Raw genomic sequence first — 10,254 nt, 5'->3', positions numbered from 1 at the left:
TTGTACTCATCATTGTTCCACATCTTGGATTGTGTCTTTGTCTTCATTGTTTTTTATGGTGTAAACCATCACCTGTCAATGCCAGTTCCCTAATTTTCATTGTAATATGGGGAAAGAAAGAAAGAAAGAAAACATGAGTTTTGAATATCTGACACAGGCATATTTGGTGGGGGTTGGAGGGCATTTCCTGAATGGTGCATTGTGGAGTCCATCCAGCTGGTGCGGGACGGCTGCTGTTGGCTCGCCCTCATTTAAGCAGTCGAATCTGACGGCACAGTTGAATCCATTCTTCTGTCCTGCCTATGGGGAAGCCTCAATTTCTCAAACGTTTACACCAAAATTGTGCAACTGAATGCTTCCACAAACGAATAATTTAATAGTCGACTAATTGCATAATAGCGGTGCGGCGGCCTCACAGTTCTCTATTCTCTGGAGTTTGCATGTTCTGCCCGGGCTTGCAGGGGTTTTCTCCGGGTGCTCCATTTTCTTCCCATATCCCAAAAACATGCAGGGTAGACTGAGTGAAAATTCTTAATTACCCTAAAGTATGAGTGTGAGCTTAAATGGTTGTCTGTCTCCTTGTATCCTGCGATTGGGTGGGCACCAATTCAGGATCTCTCCGGCCTGGTGCCCATAGTCAACTGGGATATCCTCCAGCACCCCACGTGACCCTTGTGAGGATAAGCGGTTCATAAAATGAATGAATAATTGCATAATAATTGGGATGAATCATGTTATTCACCGTTATGTGAGGATAAGCGGTTCATAAAATGAATGAATAATTTCATAATAATTATATAAATCACGTTATTCGCCATTATGCGTCTCTGAGTTCGATATTTCACCTGTAAATGTTCATTGGAGAAAATACACATTGAGAATAATAATTTGTTAATAGCTAAAGGTCAACAAGGTGTCCAAACAATTGATAAATCATCCAAATAGTTGTCGATTCATATGATATATGATTAGTTGTCAAAAAGTTGATTATTCGTGACACCTTAATTGCAGTGTACAAGTTGGATCGGTTGATAATTTCTTTATAAATGCATGCATAATCGGTCCATGCCATTCAACTCATGATAGTGCTACTGCAGAGATAATTGGATAGTTTGAATTGAGGATTTGATGACTTTCATTCATTTGGAATTACCTGGAAATGTCCCAAAACAATCTGGAAGCGACCTGGAATTGAACCAAAAAGAACAGAAAATGATCTCGGAAAGCCCCGAAATTCATGGAAAGTGACCCACAAATGCCCCCCAAAATGAACAAGAAGTGAACTAAAATCAACACACAGCCCATGAATCAACAGGAAATGACCCATAAATGCACCAAAATCAATAGCGCCCCGCAGGAGTTTGCCGATCAGCAGAGCAAAGCATGCCTACGCGATTACGTCAGAAATTGCATTTTCTAATTTAAACTGTGAAGTTCTCGCCATTAAATGAAATCAGCTTGTGGTGGCTGATTGCAATGTAGGAAAACTGTGATACTCGTCTATTTTCAGTCTCTGAAAAACTCACATTGTGAAAAAAATGAAGTTCCAGTGCTGAGAACCGAGAAAAATGAACTCGCTAAAATGTTTTTGATGGCCCGAGTGTGTCTTACAGGCACTTTTATAAGGTGCTGGTTAACCCTACGTGTTTTGTTAAGGCAGCTGACCTGGAGCACATAAGAAATCGTTGTGTGTGTGTAATAAATTCCAAGGCCCTAACTGCTGTGCGTGAAGGCAGATTTATTGCCAAGCTCGGCACTGTGGTGGAGGTGTAAAGTAACAACTGATGCACCGCGGGAACTTTTGTTTGTCTTCACTCCGTGGCTGTAACTGTGACTCAACTTGGTCGGTTCACGCTCCACTTTATTCATGAGTACATTCGGCTTGCCTCTCACGTTTGTAACGGTAACGGGAAGATTAGAGTCCCAATATCACTAATTTTTACATGCAAAGACTTTTCAAAAATCTATTTTCAAGACTCACATAGCTCTATAACTACTGAAATTGTGCAATAAAAATGTTTCATACTAAAATTCTAATGAAGATTATGCATATATAGGAAATTGCTCCTCTTTTGTCCTTTTTTCTTAATAAAATGAAATACACATATTTTAAATTTTAAAAAAAGCATTTTAAAAAGTCTAAATAAATAAACAAAACGAAAAATTTCCAGTTTAACAGAAAAAATATAAAATATATTTGTTGAAATGTACTTACTGTCTTTTTTTAATTAAAAAAAAGATTACAAGAAAAAAATAATGTTTCCCCTTAACAAAGTTTTTCTCCTAAAAAAAAAAGGGGGGGGGGGGGGTTAGCACATCGGCCTCAACGTTTTGGGGTCCTGGGTTCGAATCCAGGTCGGTCCACTAGTGTGGAGTTTGCATGTTCTCCCCGGGCCTGCATGGGTTTCCTTCGGGTACTCCGGGTTCCTCCCACATTCCATAAACATGCATGGTAGGCAGATTGGACACTCTAAATTGCCCCTAGGTATGAGTGTGAGTGTTCATGGTTGTCCTTTGTCTCCTTGTGCCCTGCGATCAGTTGACCACCGATTCAGGGTGTCCCCCGCCTCTGGCCCGGAGTCAGCTGGGATAGGCTCCAGCACCCCCCGCTACCCTAATGAAGATAAAGTGGTTCAAAAATGAGATAAGAGGAGAAGTTAAGTTAGCACTAAACATCCTAACTAGCCTTTCCTATTCAAGAAAGCTTGGTGTGCCTATTATGCTGATGTACCACATTGCCTGGATTTTCCACGAAGGTGCAGCTCAACTGGCGGAAACTAGTCAAACTGAATTGTTCCTGCTGTTCATCATTAGGCCTGATGGCAGCCTGTCACGCCTCCATCCATTTACCAACAAAAGTAAAGCCTGCAGAGTTTTTCGCTTGTGTGAGTCATGGCTAATTGTCCCTTCTGCTGACTCACACGCGATAAGACAAGTGAAAGCAAGGTGTGCAAGTCATATCGCACCATCTGTCATTGTTTGAGTTAAAGTGGACTAAATGGGAGACGGGACGGCTGAGTGGTTAGTGTGTAGGTCTCACAGCTCTGGGCTCCGGGGTTTGAATCCAGGTCGGTCCACCTGTGATGAGTTTGCATGTTCTCCCTGAGCCTGCATAAGTTTTCTCTGGGTACTACAGTTTCCTCCCATGATGGGATGATTGGACATTCTAAATTGCCCCTAGGTATGAGTGTGAGTGGTTGTCTTTCTCCTTGTGCCCTGCGATTGGCTAGCCACCATTTCAGGAGGCCTCCTGCCTGGTGCCCATAGTTATCCGGGATAGGCTCCAGCACCCCGTTACACTTTTGAGGATAAAGCGGTTCAGAAAATGAATAACTTGAATGAATCTATAAATGGGAGATGATCACTTTCGAAGAGAATTCATGTAATAAGTGGAATTGACAAATTAAAAAAAACATGGAAAATATCCTATGTATGGACAGATGTGGGGGACTGACATTTTTGGTAGTTTGATGAAACATACCAAGAGAAGAACTTTATCATTACTGTGAAACATGGCAAGGGCTTAATTGTATTTCATGGTGTCGGGTTGTGGGCTTTTGTGGATCTTGAATCAGTTTTTCAGTTTTCTGTTATATTTGAATACAGGTATGGAAAATGAATTGAAAACTTATACCCTAGTTTTAGGAACGCAACGTGATTTCAACCTGAGGTGAGAATGTTGAAGTGGAACCTCACTTTTATTATGTCTTATTCGTCCTAATTGCATGAAGGGAGAGCGCAGTGACTGCAATACGAGTAAACCGACTTATGATTTTGGGCTGCAGTCAGACAGCCACTAACTATACTGGCACACCTTTGCAACCAATGCCAAAATCCTGCTGGAAAAAATTCCATTGAATTGACAACACTGAATGCCTTTCATGCCATCAAGTACAAGATTTGAGGAGGATGATTTGGTGTTAGAAAGTAGGTCAGCCAATGGGAGGGGCATCACCTCCCAGGTTCTCACGAACAAGCGAAAAAGAGGCTTGTTCCTGCCTGACAACCTCATTACAGAGAGAACAGAGGCAAAGTCAATTATGAATGAGGCCGAGGCATCTATCTGTGTTTAGAGAGCAAGTATTCGCTCAAAAACACACAGACGGAATCTGAGCCCCGCATTGCAGTTCGAGCTATACCGTTCCACTTTTCTCCCTTGTGTGCTGAGGCTAAATTCCCAACATCCATCCACTGCGGGTAACGTTTGGACAAAGAGCAAGAACATTTTCAAACAAGCCTCCATGCCTGCCTCGTGTCAAAATAATAGGAACAGTTCAGATGTTCCGTACTTAACACATGTAGCCCACGCTCTGCTCACTGCAGTCGAGATAGTTGACCCTTCCTCTGCTTTGTGTCAACGTTTTTGAGATCCATATCTGATAGTGTGTACCAATAACACTGAGGCTCAATACCCATATTTCATGGTTGTGACATTTGCTAGGAAGAGGGAATGTGGAAGCAGAAGAAAACAAAGCAAGTATATGTCTGCTATTTTATATTGTAAGTGAATAGTTGAGTGGTCTCTATAGGCTTGGGCTATAAATCAATTTTATTCATTCTATTGTTTGTATTTGAGATGGTTAAAAAAATTCCTTCTTTTTTGCCAAAATGATACCAGTTATTCATTTAAAACAGAAGTTTTGCAGTTTATTTATGTTACTTTATCCAACATTTAACCATTTTTCACATTTGTTTGGAGCTTTCATTGTTTGCGTTGGTTATTGTCATTGTGGAAAAAAATCTGAAATTTTATTTTAGGCCATACTGCTCAACCCTAGTGGTGACTTAATCCCTTTTACCAATACATGAGATTAATTTTGTCTGCAAAAAATATATATATATTTTTACGCCATATTGCCCAACACCAGTGGTAACCTAATACGTTTTAGCATACATCATATTAATTTGCGGGCGGCCCGGTGGGGCGAGTGGTTAGCGCGTCGGCCTCACAGCTCTGGGGTCCTGGCTTCAAATCCAGGTCATGTCCATCTGTGTGGAGTTTGCATGTTCTCTCCGGGCCTGTGTGGTTTTCCTTTGGGTACTCCAGTTTCCTCCTACATTCCATAAACATGCATGGTAGGTAGATTGGACACTCTAAATTGCCCCTAGGTATGAGTGTGAGTGTTCATGGTTGTCCTCTGTCTCCTTGTGCCCTGCGATCGGCTGGCCACCGATTCAGGGTGTCCCCCGCCTCTTTGAGTCATCTGGGACAGCCTCCAGCAGCCCCCGCGACCCTAATGAGGATAAAGCGGTTCCGGAAAAGTGAGATGAGATGAGAGATATTAATTTGCCTGTTCGAAATCAACCGAATATGGAGACCAGAAAAATGTTGCACTGTACTGCAAAAGAAAATAGATAAAAACTCATAATTTAAAAAAAAAAATACAACAGCTCAAAGCCAACGTCACTATAAATTAATTTTTCACTGTATGTAAGTATGCTTTATAATAATATGCTGTGTTATTGTCTCTGTGGCCCATGGCTCACATTTAATCCTGGTTTTCCACCTGTTCTGAACGCAAGCACAAGTGGGATGAATGTGTGTGTGTGTGTGTGTGTGTGTGTGTGTGTGTGTGTGTGTGTGTGTGTGTGTGTGTGTGTGTGTGTGTGTGTGTGTGTGTGTGTGTGTGTGTTTGTGTGCATACATGCGCTTTATGTTCAGACCGTGCTGGAACATCCTGTACTTTGATGGATTTCAACAGAAGTGGGTGGGTTTGGTGGATGTGTCATTTTGCATTGCCCACAGTGGCGTTGACCTAAATATCGACTCAGCATGTGCTTATCTACTGTCATTCATTGTGCACTTCTGTTTGAATGACCAATCCTTCGATAAATGCATGAAACCTTTTGGATGACGGTTTTGTCTGTTAATTAACATAGATACAAACAATAGGACGCTAATGGCTTACTTTAATACAGAATTTCTAACCTTTTTTCCCCCTAAAATACAAATAGTATAAACAGTGCGTCTAATAATTACATCTTATTTCATTCTCATACAACCAGTGGGTGGAGAAAAAGACTCACGGGTTCCCATTTTGGAGAAATAATAAACAAAATTCCTCTTTGCACCAGAGACAAAGATAGTAGTGGTGTTGTATTTGTGTTGAAGAAGTGAAAAGACTGGCTGCTTTCTTTGTTCATTTTGCCCCCCCACCTGCGTTAATGTCAGCTTGCCTCACGTGCTGCAGCCTCCTCACCGGAAGCCATTGTGAAAACGTGACATCGTCCTTCAGGTTAAGGACGAACGGTTTGTTTCACCGAGTAAACTTATACTTATTTACTGTTTCAGCTTTATGGCAGAAATGTATATGGTTTGTGCTTATACCATGCTGGCTATGTAGTCAATCTAGTATATTGAATCTCTACTATCGGCACCAGAAACAGAATTGGGATCTTTCGATCCATGTTTGTTTCAATGCAGCTGTATGACAATAGGGCATTTCATCATGGTATCATCAGAGCCCAAAATAGGACAATTGAAAACTTCTCTACCAGCGGAGTTTGAATGCGTAGTGTTATCAAACTTGAACACTCTAAACTCGAAGTTCGTTCAGCAATAGACTGCTGCACCCTCATTGCAGGAAGAAGCGCTTCCGCAGATCCTTCCTCCCATCAGCTGTCAGGCTCTTTAACAAAACAAATGGCTGAATGTTAAGACCAACCGTATGTATACATGTACATCTATGTGTGTGTATGCATATTTATATATATGTACATCTATGTGTATGTATGTATATGTATATTTATATATATGTATGTATATGTATATTTATATATATGCATGTGAATATATATATATATATATATATATATATATATATATATACATTTCAGCAACATGCATATTTATTTATGTATTTATTTATTCATTTATTTATTTATATATTTATTTATAAGGAAGTTATCTAATCTAATCTAATGTAATCTAAATTTTCCTTGGTGCCCTGCGATTGGCTGGCCTGACCAATTTAGGGTGTCCTCCAATTGGCTGCTCATGGTTGGCTGGTATAGGCCTCAGCACCTCTGCGATCCTTGTGAGGATAAGCGGCATGGAAAATGAATGAATGAATGTAATGGCATTTAGAAAACTAAACATGGTGGTCTCATTTACATCAAGGTGTCTACCCCAATTTTGTTGAGTTTCCTCCGCAGGATTTCCGGACTCTCACTTAGAGATAAGGTGAGAAGTTCGGTCATCCGGGAGGGGCTCGGAGTAGAGCCGCTGCTCCTCCGGATCGAGAGGAGCCAGATGAGTTGGCTTGGGCATCTGATCAGGATGCCCCCTGGACGTCCCCAACGGGAGAAGGCTGCGGGGCCGACATCGGACACGTTGGGGAGACTATGTCTCCCGGCTAGCCCAGGAACATCTTGGGGTCCTCCCGGAAGAGCTGGATGAAGTGGCTGGGGAGAGGGAAGTCTGGGCTTCCCTGCTGAAGCTGCTGCCCCCTCGAACCAACTTCGGATAAAGTGGAAGAAGTTGAGATGAGAGATGAGACATCGTTGTTATGTTTCCCTCCAAGACAAGATTGTCAAACTCGTTTCGGTTTGCGGGCCAAATTCATACCAACTAGAACTCATATTTCGGCCAAAAAAGTTAACTTACTCGGCACCATTGACGGCACTGGATGATGAATATCCACCTCCAGTTTAATAGAATTGGACATCTATAGTTCTCAATGGCAGGCAAATTGTTCATTTAATCTTAATTTAGGGTTACTTACAGGTCACTTCCTGTAAATCTTGCCTCATACCTATTGGTGTTTGGGAACTTTCCAGTCTGCTTTCTGTTCACTGGTCGATTTCTGTTGATTTTAGTGCATTTTCCTGTTTGGGTTTTTAAGGTTCCTTGGTTACTCATTGGTTTTACAGCACCCGTCTCGAGAAATAAAAGCATATATAGTATAAAGGATTGTCTGTTCCGGTTCGCCTCTCTGTACATTTAATGCTGATTATTTGATACATACTGTTTGTTCTAAGGGTCTCTAACAGTGAAATTCGACTTGCGTGGAAATTGAATGTCACCAGGGAAGGAACAGATTTTAGTCGAAAATTCAAGGACTCCCTGTACTGCCCGATACTACTGGCATAATTTTAGCATTGTATCGATACAACATTAGAACTTAACATAAGAAATGTGAAATGAATGCACCTGCGATTCCAACCCCAAACAATTTGTATCTCATGGTTTTTCAGATTAGGTTGGTGATAGTCAATCTCTTTTGAAATGTATTTGATTAGAGAATTTGACAAATAAACCTGGAAGCTCACTAAATATAACAAGAGAAAGCTGATAACTCCCACTGATGCACAAAAAAAGGAAACAAACAGGAAGAAGTGAAAGAAGGTGACCTCATGAAGGCAATGTTTATGTTTTGTTTTTGCAGTGGAACGCAAAAACTGGGCAGTGTTTCAAGGACAGGAAGGACTTCCTGACGGTGTTTAGTGTGAAGAATTGTCACCCTGTAGCTGAAACTGAGTATAAAGCTAAATAGTATGAAGAGGCTGTTGTGTGTGGATCCTTTCGGTGGGTTGATAGATGATTGCAGAGCAAATATGCTTTTGGGGAAAGCCTGAGTTTGTTTTGCCTGTGCGTGTCAAATTATCTGTCCACAGAGCACGCAAACAAGTTGCAGGTTGCTTGGGAGATTTTCTGAAAGGCTGTGCAAGTTCTTGTCGGGGTGTCACAAAGAGCATGCAGGCAGATGCCATCCAGATGATAGTGCTTTAATACCCAACAAGACTTTTTCAAGGCAAGATTTCAATGAATCCAGTTTGCAAAGATCCCAATTTGATTGTCCACGTGGAGACATTCTTGGCCTCAAATTGATTTGGAACACATGAGAAGATAAACAGTATCTACGGGTGAAAATTGGCCTCACTAATTTAATCCTCTCATCATTAGGAGGCGGCTTTAACAGGAGTTTGTCCCTGGGTGAGATGTCTCACTGACTCCCTGGGCGAAGGTCAGGCTATTTTTGAGGCGACAAGGTCGAGATTTTTGTCCTATGCGTGAGGACACCCAGGAGGACATTTTGGACGGCTGCTTAGCATATTTGCTGTCACAAGCGTGCACTGCACTGGTGCAGCTCGCACCGTTGTGACGACCGCACTTTTAAAACAACCAACCGACTCCTCAGCTATCTTTGAGCGACGGGCCCGGAATATCAGACACGTGACGAACTCGATCCATCTAATGACTTTGCCGCACACTTTTAAATGACCTTTATATATCCTTGGTATGCCAGTTTCGCAGTGTGCTGTGCACTTTTATACTGTAACATGTCCAGAGGCTCCAATTAGTGGCAGTTTTTTATATGAGTGACATGGGAGCCATTTTGAAGGGGGATATTTTCTCCATCGCAGGTTTACATTATGTAAAGATCACAAAATTACTGATTTTACATACAGTATACTATACTGTGTTTTGGGGGATTATAGGTTGCACTCGAGTATAAGTCGCAACAGTCAGAAAATGCACTGAGAAGTGGCAAAGTCATGCATTAAATCAGGGGTCACCAAACTACGGCCCGCGGGCCGGATACGGCCCGCCGGCACATTTGGACCGGCCCTCTGAACAATACCAGAGACGCTATCGGAATTTTTTTTTTTTTTTTTTTTGGGGGGGATGCGGCCCGCCGGCACATTTGGACCGGCCCTCTGAACAATACCAGAGACGCTATCGGATTTTTTTTCCTATTTGGCCTTGAAGACTGGGACATTTTAATCTTGTGTTTGGTTCATTGCACCCCTGCTGAGCCCACAAATCATCCCAGTGAAGCGGGGCTTCGCATTGCTTCTTTGGTGACACGTGCGGGGAGAGTGTTTCCCTTTGATGCATGCGGGCACGTCCACCGTTGCATGCACGAGCAGTGTTACCGAGACATCTGGACGATCGCAGGTGAGGGCGGAGCCCTGGGACCATCGCGGACTATTCAAGCATATTAAAACTGCAACCTGTTTGAGAACGGAATAATGGCGAAAAAGTTAGGTGAGAGAAAGATTGATTCAGAATGCAGGATATTTAACCTGGAGTGGACAAACGATTATTTTTTTGTTCAATGCAAAGAAAAGGCTGTTTGTCTCATTTGTCAAGAGACGGTGGCGGTATTCAAAGAATACAATCTTTGCCGACACTATGAATCCCGTCACAAAGACAAGTACGATAGATTGCAAGGCCAAATACGAGCAGACAAACTCTCAAAGCGAAAAAGTGGACTACTATCTCAGCAGAACCAGGCATCCGTTCGGGCC

This window comes from Stigmatopora argus, chromosome 1, assembly GCF_051989625.1.
Source record: "Stigmatopora argus isolate UIUO_Sarg chromosome 1, RoL_Sarg_1.0, whole genome shotgun sequence".
Taxonomy (NCBI): Eukaryota; Metazoa; Chordata; class Actinopteri; order Syngnathiformes; family Syngnathidae; genus Stigmatopora; species Stigmatopora argus.
The sequence above is the reverse complement of the archived record's forward strand: the minus strand, read 5'-3'. Positions refer to the sequence as shown.